Source organism: Macaca thibetana, chromosome 20 (genome assembly GCF_024542745.1).
Source record: "Macaca thibetana thibetana isolate TM-01 chromosome 20, ASM2454274v1, whole genome shotgun sequence".
Taxonomy (NCBI): domain Eukaryota; kingdom Metazoa; phylum Chordata; class Mammalia; order Primates; family Cercopithecidae; genus Macaca; species Macaca thibetana.
In genome coordinates this window covers 15,180,134-15,205,614 of record NC_065597.1, presented here as the reverse complement: position 1 = coordinate 15,205,614, position 25,481 = coordinate 15,180,134, and the positions used below count along the sequence as shown (strand labels likewise).

The 25,481-nt window shown below is 39.5% G+C and overlaps 1 long non-coding RNA gene and 1 pseudogene across 1 annotated transcript in view; one reads left to right on the top strand and one right to left on the bottom strand.

Moving 5' to 3' along the window:
* Positions 1-24,110, bottom strand: part of LOC126943789 (uncharacterized) — a 60,465-nt gene extending 36,355 nt beyond the window's left edge. The window contains exons 1-5 of the long non-coding RNA XR_007721854.1: positions 24,003-24,110; positions 13,254-13,497; positions 12,514-12,670; positions 7,507-7,581; positions 6,699-6,887 (exon numbers count right to left, since the gene is read on the bottom strand). This is a non-coding gene — a long non-coding RNA (uncharacterized LOC126943789). The remainder of the gene's footprint in view (positions 1-6,698; positions 6,888-7,506; positions 7,582-12,513; positions 12,671-13,253; positions 13,498-24,002) is intronic.
* On the top strand, positions 350-1,404 carry LOC126943779 (c-Myc-binding protein-like; annotated as a pseudogene).
* Positions 24,111-25,481: the final 1,371 nt, after the last annotated feature.

Sequence of the window (25,481 nt, the reverse complement as noted above, 5' to 3'; positions counted from 1 at the left end):
GGAATGTGTGCTCCTGTAGGAGGGACAAACAAGCACATTGAAGCAGAGCCAGTGGTGTACTAAGTGTTAGGCTGGAGAGGTTGTGGAGTGCTCTTGGGACACAGAAGAGTGGCAGCTAACTCTGTCTAGGGGCAGGTTGGTGAAGTTCTTTAGAAGAAATGATATAGTTTTGAAAATAAGTAGGAACTAGCTAGAGTAGGGGTTCTTAACCTGTCATCCACTGATAGCCAAGGATAGGGTTCAATGTGTTTATGAATGTTAGATGGGAAAAAAATCCACCTTTATTTTCATTAATATTGAACTACAGTTTACTATTTCCTTCTATTACAAATGTAGAAAACTGGCCAGCTATGCTGCTACCGCTGTCACTATGGCCCATTACAAAGCTGCCAACTCGAAGCATGAGCCGTTCTGGAGGTACTTGGAGAAGTCAGGTGTGCTGGACACGCTGACCAGGGTGTTGGTATGAAGAACCAGAGAAACCTAACAGTGCTTTGGATTTCTTAAAGCATCACTTAGGAGCTGCTACCCCAGAAAATCCAGAAATAGAGCTGCTTCACCTAGAACTGGTCAAAATGAAAGAGAAATATAAAGCTACTGTAGAAAAAAAAAAAAAAAACTGAAAGCACAGCTTGCTCAGTACGAACCACCTCAGGAGGAGAAGCGTGCTGAATAGGATTCTTCCCAGTTGAAAAGACATGGAAAAACGGTTCTGTATGACTTGAATACTTTGTATAGTGTGTAATCTTTTCTGAATGGATGCTATAGAACTCTTTTAATATGTTTAATTCACCTATCACACTCTGTTATAAACACACAGAATCATCAATAAAAACTCAATATAACTTTCTTTGGGTCTTAAAGCAGGAGAATCCAAAGTAAATCCTGAAAAAAAACTAAACACAGCCATGTAACTCCGTACCTTAAAAGCCATTCTGTTCACTAGTCTGATTAGGAATGACGGCACTGGTTGTATTTTAGCCAAGGCAGTTTAGCATGGAGCTATTCCTCGGTGTAGTTCAGGACATGAACATAGGTACAGTCATTCTTCGAAGGTGATGCAGTTGTGTACATTCCCTATAGGCAGTTGGAGAGATCCGTGTGACACAAGATGCTTTTGTACGGGTTCCCATGAATCTTCTGCTCTTGTTTGTGTAACATCGAACAAATAACTCTTCTTTGCCACCACTTTGCCTTAGATAATTGTGTGTGTGTGCCAGTTTGAACTCTGATACCACATTTTCCTTCTATGCAATCATGCCTTGTTTGATAATCTTGCATTGCTTTGCTCTGAGCTTTAGTGGGTCCTAGCTGCACACTGACCTTTCTGTGCTGTTTTTCAATTTGCCTAATAACAGCGGTTACCCTGATTGTAATTTATGTAACTTTAAACAGGATCACACTGTACCCCCTGCCTGCCTTATTTGCTTATTGAGCATAGAACAGAGGCAATATACAACTCTGGGTTCACACACAAGCTGGGATGAGAAGAGGAATGAGCCATATATTGTGGAAAATCATAGTTTGTAGGTATAATTATATAGCGCTTGTTTCCCTCAAAGTATTTTTCTAGGCCTGAATTCATTTTATCTTCATTATCCCTGTGAAGTAGGTGGGGACAAGTATGAGGGGAAGTTGGGTGCTGAATTTTTAGGCCAAAGACTGATGTTAAAACAAATCACTCACTAACTGTAGAGCCTTGGGCATATTAGTGAACTGCTCTGAGATTTACTGTCTCCATCTGTTTAACGAAAAGAATATCCGTGATGCTTACCTCACAGGGCTGTTGTGAGGGTCAAATGAGAATGTATGTGAAAGATACGTAAATGGTAAAGCACTATATTCTTGTTTGTTAGTCTTTTTTCCTTTCTTTGGGTAGGCCTACAGTCAGATGTTTTATTTTATTAATCACTTATTTTCCTTATTGATAGACCATCATTTTATAGACGTATTCCTATTTCATGTATTCTCTCCCTGTTGTTAGAGAACCCATCTTTGTTTTTGGTCAAAACACACATAGAAAACAAAATGATCCAATGAAAACTGGTTTAACTAGCAAAAGCCTTTGCACCTGTTGGAAACTATGACCAAGCCAATTATAACGGCATTTAAATCAGTCATGTTAGTAGGAATGTGGCAAAGACTGGTACCTCTTCTAGTCACAAGTTTGCTTTTGGAGGGGGGCCAGATACTATTGGAAGAACATTCGCTTGAATAGATTTCTCTTTTACCAATTTGTGTGCCTCCTACATGGGCAGCAGTGGACTAAGTGCCGGGTGTGATAAAGAGGAATGACTTAATTATGAGACATGTATATAATCAAATACAGTGTGGATTAGGACCTGTGACAAACCGTTATAATAAAACATGGCCCCATGAGGGTTTTGGAAGAGAGAGAGACTTGGCTTCTTTAGTTGGTATGACAGTTTCTTGGTAGATACAGGTCGAAATTTTTTTTTGTGGCATCCAATCCTCATGTGCTTTTTACTCATTGGATTAATATTAATATTTCTGTCAGTAAGCCAGGTGACTGTGACTGTCTTTTGTGCCATCCTTTTTGAACAGAATGGCAACATGTGGGTTGGATAATCACACTTCTAGGTGAAACTGACTTGCTTAAACTGCTGTACCAGTTAGTTGAATCTATTTAAACTATTTAAGAATTCAGGATCGGTGTAGCCTACAGAGGTCCTCTTCAGCATTTCTGTCAAGGATTTGGATGAAGACAATATACAAGAAGATGCTTGATGGAAGAGAAAATGGATTCCATCAGTTAAGCTCCTGCTATGCTTCAGCTGCTTTGTCTATAAAATATCGACTTCACATCTTGCCTACCTCACAAGGTTGTTGTAAGAATCAAATTAAATATAATGGATGTAAAAGTGAAAAACATAAATGTAGAAAACAAACTACAGTAATATTAACATACTGGTGACAACATCACCAATAGAAATCATAGCTATTTTCATATCTCATCCATATCAGATATTGTAGATATTTCAAAATATCCCTTACACTCATCACTGCTTTAAAATTATAGTAGTAGAACCACCACTGGACTTTATTAATGTATTAACAGAGACTATACATATTATCATACCAAATATTGGTGTTTATATTTGGTTTTAATATTTTGATAGCTAAATTTCAATATAAATTGATTTTCTTTGTAATTCTACATGCTTTATTCTTTATTTTATGTACTTAAAAGCATTATACTAAGAAAGGTACATAGGCTTTAGGTATATAGCAGATTGGCAGTGCGGTCCATAACACAGTGAAGGTCAAGAACCCCTGAATGGGGAAGAGGTTGAGGAAGGGGTGCTAGTTATTCCAGGAAGAGGAAAAGCTTCATGGATGTTTCAAATTATATATAATGTGTCTTTAAGGCAAATGTTGATAGGCATGAAGACAAAATATGTACCTAACTGTTTTGTGAAACATAGTGAGCAATATATACTCCTCATGTTTTCACAGGAACATGTTGCTGGGGAGCAAACTCATTAAGCATATTAATAGCTCACCTAGAATTTCTGAAGCTGACAATAAAGGTCCATCATGACATCAGACTCTGCAGCAGGTTGTGTGTGATAAAAGCCCAAGAAAGATGCCTGAAATACTTATTTGCTACCTTTTCTTGTGTGGTTAGAATGCTAAGGATCATCTAAGAGCAACCAACATTTGCCTTACATGCATTGTAATGGTTATAATAGGTGCTGGAAATACAGAGTATGCCAAAAAGTTATCAAACATTAACAGAAGCTGCAGTAGCTGTGGAAAGAGTACTTGACCAGGAGTCCTTAGCTTCAGGCCACAGCTTCAAGTCTGACACTAATATCTGTGTCACCTTGTGCATGTTTTATTATTGGTAAAATGAAGATAATGACTTCTGCTCTAACTTATCTTGTAAATTTGCTCTAAAGATCAAATGAGTATGTCAAGATGCTTAGAAAGGTTTGAAACATAATACATATGTTATTAATATGGAAATAAAGGTGAAATATCAATATTATAACATTTTATGTTTTGAATATAGAAATAAAGTGAAATTTTCTATCCTTGTATTATAAAATATATTGAAGAGGAAACCTTTTAGACATAGTATTTTAAAGACCTCTATATGTATAAAATATAAAATGTAAATGTAGCATATGAAATATCTATAACATAAGAGTTAAATTCTTACAAGACTGTAGACAATGAAACGTGTTATCTTAAGTCTTAGATAACTCCATAATAAAATCACTTTCTTATAGCTGGCAACAAGCTTTCAAATATGACCTGTAGCATAAGACAGCAGTGAATTTATGTATGTGCTATTTAGATTTAGTGGCACTAAGATCACAAGGACATACACATTTAATTAGTGGAGTACACTCAATTCTAAAATTTAAATCACTTTCTCCAAATAAGCTGGTTCTTCACAGGAATCATGCAAGCAAATGTTGACAAATATTGCAAATAATGGGAGAAAGACACAAATCTTAGGATTTTTCTTCCTAAAAATATCTGTTCTTATTAAGATGCTTTTCATTATAACTTGGCAGAGCAGGATTTAAGTATCAACCTGAGTCTTCCATTCTCTAGGTCAATGTTGAAAGTTTATTTCTACAGTAAAACACATGTTTCACATTCTTGGTGTTGCCATATAAATCAAACAAAGAGAACTGCATTCCAATTCTCTCCATGATTACAGAAGCATATAACTTACTAACTAGAACATTCTTCCATTTTTAGTTTGAAGTGTTTTTCAACTTCAAGTATGCTTGGAAAATTATTAAGCCAAGGCTATTGTGATTATATCTGTTAGACTTTTATTCCATATAAATTATCTAAGCCAAATGGAGTCCAAAATACTGACCCTTGACTGCCAGTTAGAATAGTCCCTAATCCTCAATCACGTGCTAAAAGAGACAAATGAGCTAGATTTGAGTTTGAAAACTACCACCTCTGAATAAAAAGAAAAACAATGAAGCTGAATATGCATTTGGGAAAGACACAGTTAACGCAAATGGTAGAGAAATGTGGAACACTATTCTAAACTGCTCGTGTTCACTGCTTCCCGAGTACAGACACTTGCACCAAGATACAGAGACACACACTTATAAACTCACACATATGGATCAGAATGACTAAACATTTTTAAATCAGGAGAAGCAAAACCCAGTAGATTCTCCCCGACAGTCTGTAGAGTGCACACACACCCACTACCACACACCCTTGACCAGTGTAAGATCCAGAAGTGCTTAAACAATTTTGTAGGCATAAATTACAAATTAATGAAACCTGCCGAAGACAGACACATAAAGACACGCTGTTCAAGATATAAGCATTGAAGCAAGGCAGACACCTGAGAAAAACAGTCAGAAGTTCCCAAACTGAAAATATTGTATCCTGGACATTCAAGTAGATGAACGATTCAGGGTGAACAGATTTGTATCGTGGGGCCAGAGCAGATGATGGGTTTAGGCACCACAGTAGTCCCTAAAGACCATTCCCCCTAGCGTCCAAATTTCTAAAAATTAAAGCTTAATGGTTCCAATTCTTTATAAGATTGTCCTTTCAGGGGGGAAACACTGATCAGTGGTCTCAGTCTTGCTAGCTGGCTTCAAGGACTCTGCCCCCACCAGTTCCTCAGCATCCTTTCTTTTTCCATTCTCTTGAAGAAGGGATGCTCTGTTCATTTCACGTGAGCTTAGATTTATGAGGTGCTGAGAAACAAGAGTATGGGGCCCTTCAAGTTGTACTCCCAGATGTAATACTACAAGTGAGTCAACACAGGATCTTAGCATTGGCTAACATGTTTGTGCTACAAAGCTTGTTTGTTACTGGATCCAAATGGATGCCCCAGTCAAAGCAAAAACAAAGCAACAACTCAAAAAGTCTTCCCTCATTGCCCCCAAAATAGCCCATTCCTTTCTGAGTCCAGGCTCCTGAATGCACATGAAACTGTGTAGCCTTGACTGGGGGGATCGGCACTCCCTCCTCAGCTGGAGGCTGCATTCAGAAAGAATGGATTTTTTCCAGCTCTGATAGTCTGAGATATTGTGCCTGTCACTCAGAAGCTGAGCAAAATAGGGTTCAAAACAGAGAACAGAGATGTATAAACAGATGCAAGACAGTGAGAAGAGTGTCCGGAGTAGGGAGACGAAAGAGATCGGTATCAAGCCTTATCCTGGGATGGGCCACTCTCTCTGTTCCTGTAAAAAGCTCCTAGGCTATTTTAATTATAAATATTTATATCTACGGAAGCAAATTCAGAAGGATTCATATCCCAGGGGAATGCAGATCAATAGATCTAAGCAAACCTCATCTCCAGGCTGACCACTTAACACTGTTATCACCGATTAAGGCTGCTTGGCCCTCTGGGAGGGTGTCAGTTCCCCTCTTGTCCTGCATAGGTCCACCCCATTCTTGGCCCCAAGAGGAAATCAATAACAGGATGCAGGGATCGATACACAGGACATCTGCTTGGCTGCAGTGGCTCACCTTAGGATCGGAGTTTGGTTAGCCCTTGTCTATCCCGCAAGCCCCTATTCCTTCCCCCAACCCCTCCATCCTTCCAGATATGCTGGAGCATTCCAATTTTGATCTTTAGCTCACTCACTGAAATCGGCCCAGATGCTGCTGACTCTCTTGAGCAAGACATAAAGACTTGGTTAACATTTGCCTTACTTTCCAAAAGTAAAGAAACTTACCTGACCTCAAGGATTGAGTCAGAGTCGATTTCCCGCTTCATGGCCCGGGGCATGCTTTCTGCTGCTGACTGTCTGGCCACCAAGTACTGTGGGAGCAACTGGAGCTGGCTGGGTTACTGTTCCAGGTTTGCCTGCGTCTCCCTATGCTTGGTCTGCAGTTGATAGATCCTCTGCTCCTGAAGCATCCAGCTATTGACCCGCCCAGGGAAAGAAAGAAAAAAATGGAAAAAAAAAAATCAATTAATACTAACCGGCTTAACAAAACCCTGCATAGCACAGGCCTGGAGCATATAGGGTAGGAGTTGGGATGGTCTCACTGGCAACAATGAGTGTAGGGACAGGCTCAGCCAGCTAGAAAACCTGATGTTCCAGGGACAGGAAGCCAATATGGTAGGCGTGATCATACACGCAAACATATTCTCTCTCTCTCTCTCTCTCTCTCTCTCTCTCTCTCTCTCTCTCTCTCAGCAGCTTGGTCTGACATGCCCTAGTCTGAGAGCAAAGAGGACAGTGCAGGTACGTGTTCATTGTGAACTGGTGGAGGGCAACACATTCACCAAAACAGAAGAGGGGCTGCAACCAAACTTATAGAACCGGTGGATATTTTTGTTTTCTGGGTTTTTTTTTTGGGGGGGGGGGCAGGGGTGGAAGAGGAGGAGACATTGTTTTGTTCTGAAAAGATAATACCATTTACATGTCGCAGGAGAGTTCCTGAGGCATTTCTTCGTGCGTCTCCCTATCCCACCACCACATACAGACACACATGAAGCTCTTTTAAGGGGAGCAAGAAAATTGGGGAGCACCATACCTCAGCTGCTAGGCCCTCTCTCTTCTGCAGGAGCTGGCTTTGAAGGCTCCGGATTTTTGCATCTCGCTGTTCCAGCTGTAAAGAGTTTACATAGGGAGGGAGCAAGGAAGGATCATGAATGTCAACCAATGAGCAATTAGCATGACAAGACTAAAGTATTGATCCACTAAAGCTCCCTGCACTGCTGTAGCCCCAGAGGTAGAGCGGCTCCCCTGTCACTAACTCTGATGGTGCATTTCGGAAGCCTGTATTGTAGGACTGGCTACTTTTTGTATCCCCAATCCCCTTCTCAGAGCAGGGGAGGATGGCACCTTCAGGCTGCCCATCTGCAGCTATCATAGTAGTCTCCATCCCTGGGCAGAAAGCTGCAGAGAAGAGCATAAAGAATGTAAAGATTTTGGCTGTCCTACTTTATTCATTTTTTTAAAATGCAGCTCCCTCCCGATGGCACCAGGCATTTCTATGTATTGATTGGAAAAGGGCTAGGGCGAAATCCTGGCCTGACAGCTGGGGCTGGAACTAGTGTGGTTTTCCATTCTGCATGGTCAGGGGCAAAGTGACTTTCACAGTACCAACTTCTGGCCAATCCAAATACACACTTACTGTGCACATAGTACTCATTTCAATCAGTAAGGGTCAAGAAGGGAGAGGGAAAGATGTTATTTCACTGACAACTTTATTCCTAGGTGTAAGGCTATCATACATCGAAAGAGAAAATGAAGGAATTTTCAACTTAGCAGACATGGTGTTCAAATGACACTAGCTAGGTGAAATATTACCTCTCTAAGGTTCTTTATTCTTGTCATTGATTCCCTCCTTTCTTACTCTCGGCTATAGGCACACTAACTTTTCATCGTGTTTTCTACTTTTTCCCCTATCCATCCCATGTCTTCACAAATTTATTTCTTAAGTTGCTCTCCTAATTTCTTTTCATACACTTCTTTAAAGATCCCCTAGCATTCCATCTCCTTCATGAAATCTCCCAAGCAGTGGTAATTATGCATTCCTGTGTGAGCTTCTACTTATGCCAAAAACTTCTCTAGCAGCGGGATATCATAATGAACAACATGGTATGGTCAATACACTTAAAAGATATGGTCATTATACTTAAGATATGGTCATTATACTTAAATATATGGTTATTATGGTCATTATATTTAAAGAGCTTACAGACTAAATGAATCATGAGCCATTCACTGACAGCAAAACCATCCATCCACCGAACTACCCAACCAACCAGCCAGCCATCTATTCATTGATACATTCAATTTGTGCTTATCAATAACTTCCTATTACCAGGAACTACTCTTTGCTAAAAATAGGATGGTGTGGCAGAGACTTGAGTGCCTGCCAATAACCATTTTCTCCTCTTCTTCCCAGGCTCACAGATAATCTGTATTTCCCAGCTCTTTTACAATGGGGCCTTATGACTGAGCTCTGGCCAATGGAATGTAGGTGAGACAGAGGCATGCCTGGGCTGGCTTATAAAAACCTTCCTCATGGCCCTTCCTTCTCCTCCCTTCCAATGTGACCCTTGATGGTGACATGCTGAAGATGGGGTGCAACCTGGGTCTTTGGGGATCCAGTTGGAAAAGACTGCCCTGACCCACTTTGGATTATGGTGAAAGGAATCCAATTTTAATGTTGTTAAACAGCTGAGATTTTAGGATTGTTTATGTTAGTGTGAGTGTAGAAGCTAACATTACTTTTACTGACTAACAAAAATACAAAGCAAAAACAGATATGGCCCCTGCTTTCACAGAGCCTGAAGCCCAGTGGGTGAAAGAGATATTAATAAAATAACTACAAATAAAAGTAAAAACACAATTGTGATAAGTATAATAAAGGATAGGTATCTGAGGCAACAAACATGAGCCAGAGGAAACTCAACCTAGACAACTGCCACGATGCAATGATGTTGAGATATGAAGGGTGAATACTGAGAGAACACAGGGGTGTTCCACTAAGAAGGAACAGAACGTGGGAAGTTGATATGGTAAGGAGGAGTAAGGTACAGTTCAGAAACCAAAAAACCCCAGTATGAGTAGAACATAGAGAATAAGAAAGATATGATACAACATGAGACTAGAGAAAGAGGTATGGACCCATCCATTCAAGGCCTTATAGATTATAGATTTCAGTGTCTGTCCTAAGATCGCTGGGGAGCCATTCAAGAGTTTTATGCAAGGTTGGTAACAAAATCTTGTATTGTAGAAAGGTCTCTTTGGCCGCAAGCATGAAGAATGAATTGGTAGCTCCATTTCCAGCCATATGGTGGGTAGGCCGGATAACTCAAAAACCCTTCCACCAGAAAGTTATTTTGAATAAAATAGAACACACATTCTTTTAAGTGTAGGGCTAAGCTTGCAAGTAGAAAATTCCCCAAATGCCAGGTACAAAGAGGGAACTGAAACAAAATCAGTAAGCTGTGGGATGTGTATCTGCCTTGAGGAGAACTGCCCAGACTCAGTGACTACAGGGATTAGGTTTTAGTATTCACATGGGGACAAGGGTCCACGAAAACTAGCAAGGGGAAACTGAATCCTCACATAAAACTAGACCCTTAAAAAGATGGCCTAAGAGGAAAAAAATCCATCTATTATCACAACAGTGCTTGTCTTTTCATGGTGCATAGGAAGGAAACAAATGTCCTTTGAGAATCTATGACTATGCTTTACAAGGTAAGGGGATTTATAGTTACTATCTACCAAGTTGAGAAACCTCTAAGCTGAAAAATTAAAATCAAACTTAGTCTCAGGCCAGGAATATCCCTGTGGCATTTGGCAGGAGCAAACTCAAAATGCTCTGGAGAGCCACACTTTCACAAAGGGCACCTAGAATTCCTGTAAATAAAGCCCTGGTGAGGATGTACCCACACATCACAAAACTAAAGACCAAGAGTGAATGTAGATAAAGTAAATAGCAGATTTATACCTTTGAGAACTTCAGGTGATAGAACAATCTGGTAGAGACTGCAAATAAGTATGCTTAAAATGATTAAAGACATAAAGGAAAGTGTCATGCAAAAATAGCAAAGCATTTTGAAGGAAAAAAAGAGAATAAACTAGAGGAAGATAAAAGTCATGCATTCAGATCAAGAATGCAACTTTAGACCGGGCATGGTGGCTCACACCTTTAACTCCAGCACTTTGGGAGGCCAAGGTGGGAGGATCACTTGAGACTAGGAATTTGAGACCAGCCTAGGCAACATAATGAGACCCTATCTCTAAAAAAAAAAAAAATACAAAAATTAGCTGGGTTTGGTGGTGTACCTCTGTAGTCCTGCCTACTCAGGAGGCTGAGAGGGGAGGAGTGCTTGAGCCTAGGAGGTGGAGATTGCTGTGGGCTATGATCATGCCACTGCACTCCAGCCTGGGTGACAGAGTGAGACCCCCATCTCAAAAAGAATGCAACTTCTTCCCAAATGTGCGGGACTCTTGGTATGATATCAGGATTTAGGAAGCAATCATACTTTTTTCTTTTCTCTCTTTCTGTTAAATATGTTATTTATATGGGACAAATCTCTCGCTTGCTCTGTCAGTGACATCAAATATATAAGGGCATAATGATGGCTCCAAAGCAAGAAACATTTTCCATATTTAAAACTGATGATCAGCTCATAAGATATTCTCTCTGTTTGGTTGTTGAAATGTCTCATAAAGGAAAATATCATCTCAGTGTGATTTCTTTGCTTCTTTGCACTGTTCAGCTCAATGTTCTCTCTCCAGCTGGGCACAAATTGAGGACACTGGCCTTTTCAACGGTGGACAAAAAGCCATAATGGGAGGGAGGTGGCAAGCATCAAAGGAAAGCTCAAAATAAGGAAGTCTCGTTATTTTACCAGAAACTACTTTTCCTTGTTACTGTTTCAAAAATTATTCCCATGTCTCACAAAATAACTGAGAATAAGTAATATACTAACCTCAAGAGGTTACCCAGTCAGCCTGAGCTGGTGCTCTGGATGAACCAAATCCTAGCATATTTCTTTATGGACCCAGGCTAAAGTTGTAGTGAGGGTTTTTGGTAGTGGAGAGACTTAGATGGAACTAGATGATTCCAAGCTCAGCTGGAATCAGGTCAATTTCACTCACTTCTGTCTTGTGAGACATTTATCACCATCACCATCATCATTATCTTTTATTGAAGTTCAACTATCTGCCTGACCACATGTTATTTCATCTTATTGTCAGAAAACCTCTGCAGAGTGGACACTAATATTCCCACTTCTTGGATGAAAGATACAGAAAAATGAAATGACCCGAATATTCTCATCTTATGTTAGAACCAGGGATAGGATAAATGCCTTTAGCCTTCCTTAGCAGGTTTAAATAGAGACAAAGTCATTCAGAGCCCTAAGAAGAGCAGGGGCTAATAGAGAACTTCTTTCTTTGCATGGTTTCAAAGCAAGTTGTTCTAAGCAGCCAAAATTAGGCAACTGAGTTCAACCACATTCATCTGTCTTCTAGCAGTGAATGCAGATTTACCAGGTAGGAAGAGAGATACTTCAGACAACAACGATTTGCAAAACTTGGTGTATCCAGTAGGGCTGCTTTCAATCAGGGCTGCTGATGAATAGGTCAGGTTATCTGAGCCCCACTTATTTCTTCCCCACCCTAACATCCCACCTATCCACAGGATCTGCTTCTTGTTCCTTCAGATGTGTCCTGGGCTATTCACACCCCACCACCCCAAGATCATCCTGTTCCAAGCCACCACCAATCATAGCATGCCCCAGAAGCCTGCTAATGGGCATTCCTGCCTCCACTTTGCAACTTACAATCAGTCCTCCCCACAGCAGCCAGCTCCATCTTTTACCATTGAAATCAGATAATGCCTCTCCCTCACTCAAAACCCTCCAAGGGCTTCCCATTGCACTTTGACTAAAATCCCACCTCTTTGTCAAGGTCTACTCAACAAGGTCTGCCCCACCTCTTGTCCTTTAGGTGTTTGCTCAAATACCATCTTCTCAGAGACTATGCACCTCAGAGGCAGATCCCATCACCTTACCCTGTATGTGATCTTGCTTTTGAACAGTAGATCGCAGTGACCAAGCACAGTGCTAGGCACAAGGAAACTAAGCAATATTTATAAGAATGAAGAAGTGAATTCCATATCTTCATGACATCCATGACTTCTAAGACAGAGGAAATGAGACACCTGAGGACTAAGAAAACTTACTATTAATTGGTCTGCCCTGGAAAGAAAGTATTTGGCCTGTTGTCTCAAGATAGACCATTTATGTAAGGAAATCAGAATAAATATTATTTTTTATGTGTAACTATGGGTGAAATCCGACTGATAAAAATAAAAGTCTGGACTAGTAACTATTTGAGCTTACTATTTACGAAGTTGCAGTATGTATAATTACGTTTACATCAATATAGTATTTTCTACTTTCAAAAGCACTTTACTATATATTAACTCATCTTTTTTCAAAATAACTTTATGAAAGAGACAAGTAGCATTCTCTGCATTTTACAGATTTAAAAAAGTGCTAATGGCACTATAGCCAGTGAGTATCAGGTCACAATATGGCCTGGCAAACCTGAAGGCCCAAAGACTAACCTTACGAGGATATTTTCATTTATGTCACACTGGGAAAAGGACAGATAGGATACACAGAGGAAAGGCTTTTGTTTAGGGTGGTATATGATGTTTCTGTAGGGTGGTGTATTTGTTTCCTAGGGTTGTCATAACAAATTACCACAAACTGGATGGCTTAAAACAACAGAAATGTGTTTTCTTACAGTTTAGGAGGCTAGATGTTCAAAATCAAGGTGTTGGCAGAGCTATGCTCTCTCTGAAGGCTTTAGGGGAGGATTTTTCCCTGCCTCTTCCATCTTCTGGTGGCTCCCGAAATTCTTGGCATTGCTTGGCCTGTGGCAACATCACTGTAGTCTCTGTGTGTCCTTTCTTCTTCTTATAAGGATACCAGTAATCAGCTCTAGGACCCATCCACATCCAGTATGACCTCATCTTAACTAATTACATCTGCAAGGAGCAAACAAGATCACATTCTGAGATTCTGGGTGGACAAGAATTTTGGGGGGACATTATTCAACCCACTAAAGACGGGCAGTATGAAACTGTAAACATCACCTTCCTGTTCATCCTCAGTTTCTGTATGTTCTTTAAAAGAACAGGGATCCTATATATTTTCTCCTTGCATTTTGTTCTCTCCCCTGCCTCTGACTCATACCACCACTGGCTCTTATCCCTGTCTCTTCCCCTTCCAGTAATATTTCTGTAACATTCTATATGGATGAATCACACAAACATGCACATTATGAATCCATGCAATGGTACAACTTGGTTTTCTTTAGAAACTTTTCTAGGATATAGATTCCAATGATGTTCCAAAAAAGAGCACCCACTGGTTCCAGGCCATGGTAAAGGAAGGCTGGAGGAACAGTTCATCAATAGCTGAGTCATAGGGTTCCTATTAATAGTCATATAACTAGGATTGTTTCAATATAGCATTTAAGGTTTATAGTCTTTATGATGGTCTTTCTCATGCCAAAGGAAAGAATACTTAAAAGATAATGACTTATTTTAGAATCTCTTAGTACTAATCCGTTTTGAGCTCCATTTCACAAGCTCTATTTCAAGTGAATATTTACATAGTGTTCATAGCTATGATCTTCATATTGTAGCATCATATGTTCACAGATATTGTGGTCTTTGACAATCTCTCCTGTTATCTATTTCATTTTCCTTCCCTGGTTACAGAGGAAAACTCATACCTATAAATAATCACTTATGTTTTCTTTTCTCTGCTTGCAGTTTTGACTAGCTTATTTTCTCACTGAATATGGCTGTATTCAGTTCCTACCAATACGAAGAGACTATTGCTAAATATTTTTTTTTAACCTATTAGAGGAAGTTTCTGGCTCTCTGGCCTTAAAATCCTGTCTCCATTTATTCTTGAATAAAAAAATTAGAAAGAAAACATGATATTATGCCTTACACATAGTAGGAATTCAATCAACATTTATTTCATTTGGAAATTGACAGCAATATTTTGATTTAAATTGTACTAGATGAATAAATACAAATGGCATTCACTTGATGATGGCAAAATGGTGCTGGGACAACATCCAACAATGCGCCAAATGTTCCAAAATAAATTCAGATAAATAAAAATATTACAAATAGGCCCATAAAATTACTAGAAGAAATCATGAGAGAATTCTTTAAAATACTGTTGGAGAGAAGTCTTTTCTAAATATAACACACAACCCAGAAGTCAAAACATAAGGATTTATAAATTCATCATCATAAAAGTAAAACAAATTTCTATATGAAAAAAATCATCATAAGTAAACAGAAAAATTACAAGCTGGGAAGAATTTATAATTCATATAACAGACAAACAGTTAATTTCTATAACATATGGATAAGAAGCTCCTATAAATCAATATATAAAAGTCTAATAACCTAACGGAAAACAGGGAAATAGTTCATAGGAAAAGAAATAAAATTACTTTTAATCATATTAAGTAAACAAGCTCACTCACAGTAAGAGAAACACAAATTAACTCCACACTGAGATACTATTTGCAAAACCCCCAAACTACTGATAATACAATGAACTTGTGAAGGTGTGGTAAAATAGGTTTGTTTCATACATTGATGGTGGAAGTGGAAAGTGGCACAAACTCTATGGAATGAAATTTTCCAAGACCCACTAAAATTACATGCAGCTACCCTTTTATCTAGCAAGTCCAGTTCTATGAATTTATCCTACAGATATGCCTGCACACATGTGAAATGGCACATGTAGAAGGCTATTCATTGCAGTTTTGTAATCGTAAAAGATTAGAAACTACCTAAATGGCCATCAGTAGGATGCTGGTTACATAAACAATGGTGTGTCCACACAATGAGATATCATGAAGCTATGAAAACACTGAGTATTCTCCTAAACAGAAATTCTTTCTTTGTAACCATTGCAGGAAAATAAAATGATGACACGAGGGGTCAAGAAAGGTCTTAATATCTAAGAACATAATACATTGTAAATGAAAACAAAAAGGTGTAGAACAGGTTGTGTAGTGTGCTGTTTGTGTAAAATTGGACAGAGGAGCATACACATGTATTAATGTTTGCTCATATATGTATGGAATATCTAAAAGGGTATGCAAAAACATAACATGCTTTGCCTTTGGGAAAAGGAACAAGGTGGATAGAAACAGGATTTTCACTGTGATCCTTTCGTATTTTGCTTTTTGAACTCGAAGGATATATTCTCTATTTAATAAATAAATATATTATAAAAATAGCTCTTACACATAGACATACCCATAACCACATGTATACACAGATCAAACTTCATTTGCTAATCAGACCTCAGACCCAGAAAGATGAATAAATCCTTGGCAAGTGAAGTTCTCGGCAACATTACCAGGCTATTGGGCTTTGGGAGTTACTGACATATTGACACCTGTGCTATAATTAGGGTAAGTGGAACTCACCAGTCAAACATATTCGTCTTCTCAATTCCTAGCACACACCAGGCACATTTGTTGAATTCAGAAACAAAAAAAAAATGAAGGATAAAATACAGGTTTAACAGCAAATGGCCTTTGTGGATAATCCCAAACTATTAGTAAAGTAAAAATCATCACAGTTGCTGTGCCCAGTAAGTCTGGAGACCTGACTTCCAACACTGGGTTGTCAGTTCACTGCATCACTAGTGAGTAGGGAGCCTGGACTAGATCACTTCTAATGCTCCCCCAACTACATTTCTCCTGGAAGTATCCTAATTGCAGCATTCTTTACCTGAGTGAATGACCAATCTCTTCATATAGGGTTATGTTGAAGTCTTCAGCTTCTCAGACCTGGAAAGACCTCAGTGTGTTTCCTAGGATCTCAGTCTGACACCTTTCCTCTTTGCCTTCAAATACACACAAGTCTTCCTGTTACCCCAAAAAACCTTCTCTTGAGCCAATGGTCCATTTTGCTATCCTTCTATATCACTCTTCTTTTTCTCTGTCAAATTTCTCCAGTATGGGAATTATACTTCTCCCATGATTTAAATTGACTGATACTTCTATCTGTCTCTTTCCCTTATTGAGGTAAAATTCTCATAAGATACAATTAACTATTTTAATGTACAATTTAGGGGCATTAGTACATTCACAATGTTGTCCAGTTATTACCTCTATCTAGTTCCAAAACATTTCATCATCCTTCAAAGGAGACCTTGCACTTATTAAGCAGTCATTCTCTGTTCCCTCCTCCCCCCAGACACTGGCAAACACTAATCTACTTTCTGTCTTTATGGATTTGCCTATTCTGTATATTTCATATAAATGGAATCATACATATGCAACCCTTGGTGTCTGGATTCTTCTGAGGTTCATCCATATTATAACAGGGGTGTCCAATATTTTGGCTTCCCTGGGCCACACTGAAAGAAGAATTGTCTTGGCCCACACACAAAATACACTAACCCTAACGATAGCTGATGAACGAAAAAAAATTGCAAAAGAACTCATAATGTTTTAAGTTCACACATTTGTGTTGGACCACATTCAAAGCCATCCTGGGCCGCATGTGGTCTGCAGGCTGCATATTGGACAAGCTTGTGGGGACTTCTTTCTTTTTCATGGCTGAACAGTTCATTGAACAGATGTGCTACATTTTGTTTACCCATTCATTCCATTGATGGGCATCTGGGTTGCTTCCACCTTTTGGCCATTGCAAATAGTACCGCTATGAACATTAGTGTACACATATTTGGTCAACCTGTTTTCAATTATTTGGGGTATATACCTAAGGAAGGGGATTTCTGGGTCACATGGTAATCCTATGTTTAACTTTTTGACAACTTTTTGTGTCTCTTTTTGAAGCAGTTTTCTCAGGCTCAGGGTGCAGACATTCATGACAGGCTCTTTCAATCAACAAATATTTATTAAGTGTCTACCAAGGGACAGGCCGTTTGCTCAGATGTTGGGGGATTCAAAGGTGAGCAAGACAGTCTCTTCATTGAAGGGCCTCAGGGTCTGGCAAAAAGTAGATGGGGAAAAAATAAAACACAAACTGGGTCATGTGTTTCCAACAATAAAAACCCTCCAGAGACTTACCATGGCAACCATAAGAAAATCTAAATTCCTTACTAGAGCCTTCAAGGCTCTGTCTATGCAGTTGACCTTACGCAGTCTTCATGTGGGAAAAACTCTGCTTGCTCACTGCTGTACCTTAAAACCTAGAAGAGTCGTCCCTTCATGAATATTTGTAAAACATAAATCAATACAGAAATGGGTGAATGCCCTTCTGTTCTCCCCCTTGGGCTCTATGCTCTAGCCTTTGTTCTGTGCCTTGAATGTGCCAACTCATTCCTTTCTCAGGGCCTTTGCACATGTTGGTCCTCCTATTTGGAATGCTGGTTCCCAGATCTTCACATGGCTGTTTCCTTCTCATCATTCAGGACCCCTGACCACCCTAGCTCAGAGACACATCCAACTCCATGCACTTAAACATTATCCTCTCTTGTTTTTTTCATTGAACTTATCCATTCCTGAACATGCTTATTTCTTACTCTCCCTCCAAATTTAGGTCCTGTTTATATCATTTGCTGCTACATCACCTATACCTGGCACACATTAGGTGATTAATAAATATTTGTTGACTGATGAATAATTGCACTACAGTGGTGTCAAATGCTTACATTATGGTATATACAAAGCCCAGTGTTGGCTCCAAGGAGGGGGTGAGCTAGGAGGAGTCCTGGGAACTGAGCTTCCAGTTTTCTACCTCTGTGTCCACCCGCAAAGCTTCTACAATTATCTCTATGCCCCAAACACACCTCTGTCCCATGCATACTCCTATATTTCTGACTACTTACTGCACATTTCCAAATTATCATTCCCTAGCCCCAACAAACTGAATTTTTTCCTGCAAACTTAGGATCTAATGGCCTGCTTTGATATTTTCTTCAGCTGTGACATCAAACCATCAAAACACCAGTTCCAAAATAACTTAAGAGTATGACTGGATTGTTTGTAACACAAAGGATAAATCCTCAGGGGATGGATACCCCATTCCCCATGACATGCTTATTTTATATTTCATGCCTGTATCAAAACAGCCCAGATATCCCATAAATATATACATCTACTATGTACCCACACAAATTAAAAATTAGAAAGTCAACAAAACCCCCAAACCATCAGTTCCTTCAATACTTCTAGTCTTATCTTCCATTCCCCAAGAGAATCAATAGAGTTAGCCAGATTCCAAACACACTAGAAATAGCATGTTGTGATTTCCAAGTATGGCCTTTCCTTTGTCATTGCCTATCCAAAGTTTTCTAACACGGATATGAGGCCTCAACTAACTGTTCCAGTCCACATTTATTTGGCCTTCATGGGACCTCCTAAAGCCTGTAATATCTTTCATTTTGGTATTTAATAAACATGACCTTGTTTAAATAGAAATAATTCACTCATTTACTCCAAAGAACAGAAAATTCTTGAAATATAGGCTGTTTAAAATCTCCTTAATATCCACAGCCTCTCACACAGAGCTATATGCACACAGTACACACATAGGCAGTATCTTAATGAGTAAACAAATATGAACACTGAGAAACAATGACAAAATTTATCATGGGCCAGGAAAAGATTTCCAGAGAGGCTAAAAGTAGAGATGACTTGTATCTTTGCTTTCTATAAATCCTTCTCGCAGTAGTTCTCAATCCTGGCTCCATGTTAGAATCACAAGGCAATCTTTACCAATGGTAGGGCCCCATTCCTAGAGATTCTGATTTAGCTGGTCTTGTTTGGAGCTCTGGAGTCTTTTTCCAGAATCCATCATGATTTATAAAATGTTACTTATATATTTCCATGGATGCTTTCTTTTTTTCTTGAGTTTGTGGGTTTTATGTATGACAAACTATATGTCTGTCATGGTAAAGCAGGGGTTCTACTGAAATGTGAACTTTTAATTTAGAATAATCTCAAGATGAAGTGTTTGGGGACAACAGTGCTATGGTCTGAATATTTGTGTCACTCTAAAACTCAAGCTAAAACTTAGCAGCGTTATGGTGTGGGGAGCTGGGGCCTTTGAGAGGTGATTAGGTCATGAGGGAGGAACGCTCACAAATGGGATTAGTGACCTAATAAGAGGCCCCAGAGAGCTGCCTTGCCCTTCCACTATGTGAAGACACAGTGAGAAGGCACCACCTACGAACCAGGAAATGTGCCTTCACCAGATACTGAATCTGCTGACATTTTGATCTTGGACTTCCCAGCCTCCAGAATTTTGAGAAATAAATTTCTGTTGTTTATAAGCTACTCTGTTTATGGTATCTCATTATAACAGCCCAAATAGCCTAAGACAGAGAGTAAAATATCCACTGATAATATTAAAACTAAACATACAGAAGAGGTGGCAGACACTATTTGTTTGTCATTCAACAACCATTACGGCTCTTCTTCTTTGCTAACAAAACTCTGATTTTGTTCAAACGGTAATGTGTCCAGCCTCAGGGGATGGATGACAATTGGCCTGGGACCATTTGGCAATCTATGCCTCTTTGTTTGATACTTACCTTTCTAGCTCCTTGAAGCTAAGGTGACCATGTGACAGAGTCCCTGCCAATGATATTTATGGGTAAGTCTATTGACTTACTGGGAAATAGTTTGCTTTCTAAAAACGAGGCGGGCCTTGTGTATGTCTTGTTTCCCTTCCTGATTAGATGCTTCATCAGCATTACCAAAAGTAAAAGCACAGGGACAAAAAGCCAATATACTGAAGATGACAGGATAGAAGGAGGAAAAGGTTTTGAGTTTCTGATAATAATATTGAGTCTCTGGAACTACCAACCTTCTAACATCTTACTGTCTGAAATTAAATGTCTTTATTACATACTCAACTAACAGATGTCAAGTTTTGTTTTTTTCTGCTAAAAGCATTCTCAACTGTCTTAGTCTGCTCGTGCTGCTATAAGCAAAATACCATAAACCAGGTGGCTTAAACAACAGAGATTTTCTCACAGTTCTGGGGGCTAGAAGTCCAAGATCAAAGTTCAGTAAGGTTGGTTCCCAGTGAGGGCATCTTGGTTTGCAGACAGCCGCCTTCTCCACCGAGTCCTCACGTGGTCTTTCCTCAGTACATGCCTGCGCCTCAGAAGAGAGCAAGCTCTCTGAGATCTTTTTTTATAAGGACATGAATCCTATAATGAGGGTCCCACCCAAATGACTTCATCTACTCCTGATTACTTCCTAAATGCCCTATTTTCAAGTATCATGAAATTGGGGCTTAGGGCTTCAACATATGAGTTTTGTAGGGGACACAGTCTCTACACCAACTAATACAAAATTGCTCTGTTCACATATAGGAATATCTTTAGCCGATGGCTATTCCCAAAGCTAAAAGAAAAGCCTTGTCTATGCTTTTAATGGCATTCTTCAGGGGTTGGTAAAAAATCATGGATGTACCATGAAGAATACTGCAGAACATATAAAAATGTGGCAAAAAAGAAACAAAAAAAGTACAAAAAATGACAAAAGTAGAAATCCTCTGTCTATTCATTCACTAAATATTCATTGAATGCCTGTTATATGCACCTCACCCTGTGGGGATTCAAAAGTGAAAGTTGTAGGGTCCCAGACCTCTACAGTCTATTAGGAAAGATAAGAGATAGAGAAATGACTGGCGAACAAAGACCACAATTTTCACCCTATGGAGATACAAAGTGGTATGAAAGTTCAGTATTAGGAGAGAGAACTTCATCAAAGAGGTGAGAGTTGGCATGTCCCTTAGGTTAGCATGAGCATCTCTGTAAAAGCCAGATGTAAACTGCTGCAGAGAGCCATATACATAGCATTGTCCCATCTGCTTTGGGCTGCCTTCTCTCAGAATGGATTCTCCTGCTGAAAATGGACAGCTAATCAACTTAGTCATGAATCTGCAGCAGAGTTTTAAGCCTGATCTTGCTGATGAAGACGAATTCATATTTGCCTGGAAGAAATGTTTCACTTTAATCCAGGGTACTAACTTTTTTGGGCCACTTTAATATTATTTAGGAACATGGCAGGGTAATTAACCAGCAGCTTGTGCTAATACACTTAGAAAACATAAAATCGTTATTACTTTCTCATCAGATTCATCATTAATACCTTTAACTATCAGGAATATTGGTTCTTAGCCTTCAATGACTTATTGGGGAAACTGCTATATTATAAAAGCCAATAAATTGTTAGGCCCCTTAAGGAGAGCTAAAGAAAATTTATGTCAGTGTAGGTTATGTAATTTCTTCCAAATTTTCACTCGTCTCTACCATGTACCCCAGTGCCACTTCAACCAGCTTGCTGTTAACAGTCACAGAACCTGAGGTGGGAGCTCAAATGGAGGTCTGTATTCCATATATCTAAATATTTAAAAGTTACAAATCAAATGGTTACATAAAAACATATAACATGTTGTATCTTCTTACTCTGACAAATACATACCTTCATTACACCCTAAGAAACCACATATTCTAGTTAGGAACCCTTGGACTTTAGACCATGACAGTGTGGGTATTTAGTTCACAGGTCCCAGACTGCAACCCATCCCCCTTCTCTTTCTACCTCTGGCTTTGTCTCTCACTATGAATTATTTCATGCAGATCTGTGTGGGCACTCTGCCTACACATCCAAAATTCATTCATTCCCCAGTCCTGCAAACAGTCACCCCTTGGATATCCCTCAGGCCTAGTGTTGTAGACCAAAAGGATGGACCCAGGGAAGAGTCCTGTACAGGTCTTGCAGGCACGTTTGAATTTCTAGAGTCCTGAAGAGTGGAAAGTGGTCTAGAGGAAGGGAGGCTGGCAAGAGATGAGTGGGCACCCTGCTCCCTGTCCCCCTGATCCCATGGAATCCCCACACAATGGGAAGGGATGAGATGGAGTCTGAGTGGGGCCAGAGTAGAGCCCTCTAATATGAGGCACAGAACTGGGGCCCATCTTGCTGTACGTTAGACTCTCTGCTCTGCTGCTTGTCAGCAGTGGGGACTTATGCAAGTATTTGCCTATATGAGCCTCAGTTTCCTGATCTGTATGTGGGGTCTTAAATTGGCTGCTTCTGCTACTACACGTGGTTGTTGAGAGATCCATGTAAATTTAACAGTGTATGTGAGTACTTTGTAAAGATTCTATATACTAGTAATGTATTGTTAATATGCCATTTTTTTGTTTGTTTGCCATTTTACCATGCACTAATGGAAGGGTAAAGCACCTGTCTGCTGTGCACCTGCTCTAGTGTCCTCATTAACATATAACCAAAAATCACGAATGAAGAGCTGATGACAAGGGGGCAAAGATTACCAAATGATCATCCTTTAGGTTTTATTTTTCCTAAACTTGCTGATTCCTCCAGGTCCAGAAGGATTACTTTAAGACCCTCAGTTTGTGGACATGCGCTAATTTGCATGCGTGATTTGGCCCCCAGATTGATGCTGTACAAGGGACATTACTCTCCAGCTATAAGGCAGGGTAACTCCTGCATTAAGCAGTAAGCTGACTGATATCTCATCCCTTCAGCTGGCAGAGAATATGCAGTGTAGCTTTGTGGCAAAGGCAGGAGATTGAACGACTGGGGTGTGCCGGGGAATGAATTACACCGTGAGCTTCTGCATCCATAAAAATGAGGCCACTCTTGGGTCAGGCGGGTGGGTGATGTGTCACACAGGCAGGTTAAACTGATTCGACCCTCTGGCTCACTGATTTGAAGCTGACAAAAGGGGCTGTGCTGTGGCTCTGGGCTCAGAATTATCTTACTATTGTCTCTGGCCATTTTGAACCACGAAAGCCTCTGGATTTTTATTTTTTTTAGGATTGCATTTTCTTTCTTTCTTCTTCTTTTAAAAAATCTATTTCATTCCTATTTGCACAGAAATCCAAATCAATTTCATTCTCAGGGTAGGGATTTTGCTATATTTGGGGCAAAATCCCCATATCTTTATGCTGTTTTAGCATCTTGCTAAATAGAACAAATTGTGCTATTTCTGGTTTTTTGCTTTTCAAAAGCAATTACTTCTCTGTCATTTCTAGACATTCAGGCAGAAGAGTCTGCCTTGATTACCCATCCTTCCTCTTCCCTCCCCCTTTCAAGTCTCTGGCTTCTGCACTGCTAGGGAAGGGTTCAATTAAATGAGGTGTCAATGGAGCTACAATGGTTTCAGGTCAGAGACGTCAGTAAAAAGCTCCAGAGTTGCGCTGCCCCTGTGTATGTAAATGTATATATTTATACCGGGGATGTCAACTTGCAGGACTCTCCTCCTCTTCTCTTCCCGATCAAAGATGAATGCTGAGGCAATTACTGCAAAGGAAAAGAAAATCAGGGCCCCCTCTTCATCCCTCTGCTGTTGGAGTTTAATTGCTTGGAATAATGGAGCAGGAGTCCCTTTCCTTTGTACACAGCCACATTCACACACACACAAACTTTCACAAATGGTTGTGCTAAGGCATAAACACACATGATGGAGTGTGCAGGAAAATATTCACGTACCTCTAAGTCCTATGCATGTACATATTCACGCACATATTCATGTAACCCTAGGTCCTATGCATGTACATTTTCCTACGTGATACAAGGAAAAAATACTGTGATCTCTGACTAATTTAATAAAAGCAATGCATAGTATCTGGCCCATATTAAAAGCTATATTTTTTCTTCCTTTATAAAAGACTGAAAATTTTTATTCTTATACTAAAAGAGATAAAGTCAAAGAAGGAAGAAAATACAGGGAGAAGTCATAGCAACAAAATACACAAATTCTTTAAATTGCTTTTGTTGTTTAATTCTTCTGTACAAATCACAGAAGTCCTAGGTCTCTGCACAAACACTTCACATGTTAAAACCCCTCTCAGACCATTTTTGCTTTGTGTACGCAGTTACAGGGGAAAGCTAAGTATTCCACACTATTCACTGTGTTCTAGGCTATTCTGTTTTTGTTCTCATATGGCATGGGTCAGGAAGAGGGATTCTAAGTTGCATCAACAAATACAAGGAGTGACATTCAGACACAGAAAATGTGAGCTCTGTCTATAATTAGTTCTGCTGTGTCCAGGCACCGGTAATGCACATGGCATCAAGCTGGGGTGAATCTATGGTCACACAAAGAACATGGGCTCTAAAGCATCCACATGGTAAATATAGGTTTTCATTTCAGCTTCCCGAGGGCTGTCAGGTTTTAAATATTATTATTTGGCTTAATTGGTTCCTCCTTTGATGGCAAGCGAGTAAAGATGGGGGAAAAAAACCCTCACAAATCCTGTGATCAACACAAAGACACACCACAGACACTTGGCTTTGTGTTAGGACCACTGAAAGTTTTTCTTTTTGTGGACTGAATAGTTAAGGTTGTGGGAGTGAAGTACGTGCCCATACTTCCTAGGAAAGTTAAGAATAAACACAGATTCTTAGAAAGGAATTCAGACATGTTTTTTTCCACTGTTGTGATTTTTGAAATTTTTTTCTGAAAATTTCAAAAAATGGAACCAAGTATAAATAACAACAACAAAATCCCAAATTACCTTATTTTAGGGGTTTGGAGATAAATGTGGTTATGTGGAAGAGCCCCACAAATATTTCAAAGTGTTGCCTTGAAACCTTTAATGTCTGTAATGTTTTTGTTTGTTTTGTCCTAAGGCTGTTCTTGGCCTTGAGGATGTTCTCTCTTTAGGGTCCCCAGTGCTTTAGAAGGCAGTGAGCAAGAGAGATCAAGTCCTTGCCTTCCAGAGTTTATATTCCAGTAGAAGAGAAAGACTTGAGCAAATAAATAAATTGACATACATTATAATGTCAAGTAACAATTGAGTGCTATGAAGAAAAATAAAACAAGATCAGAAGAGAGAGACTGATGGAGTTTTTTTTTTTTTTTTTTTTTTTTTTTAAGACAGGGCAATCAAGGAAGGCTTCACTGAGGAAGTGACGTTTGAGCACAGACCTGTTTGAAGTAGAGTGAGCCATGGGAACATCTGTGGG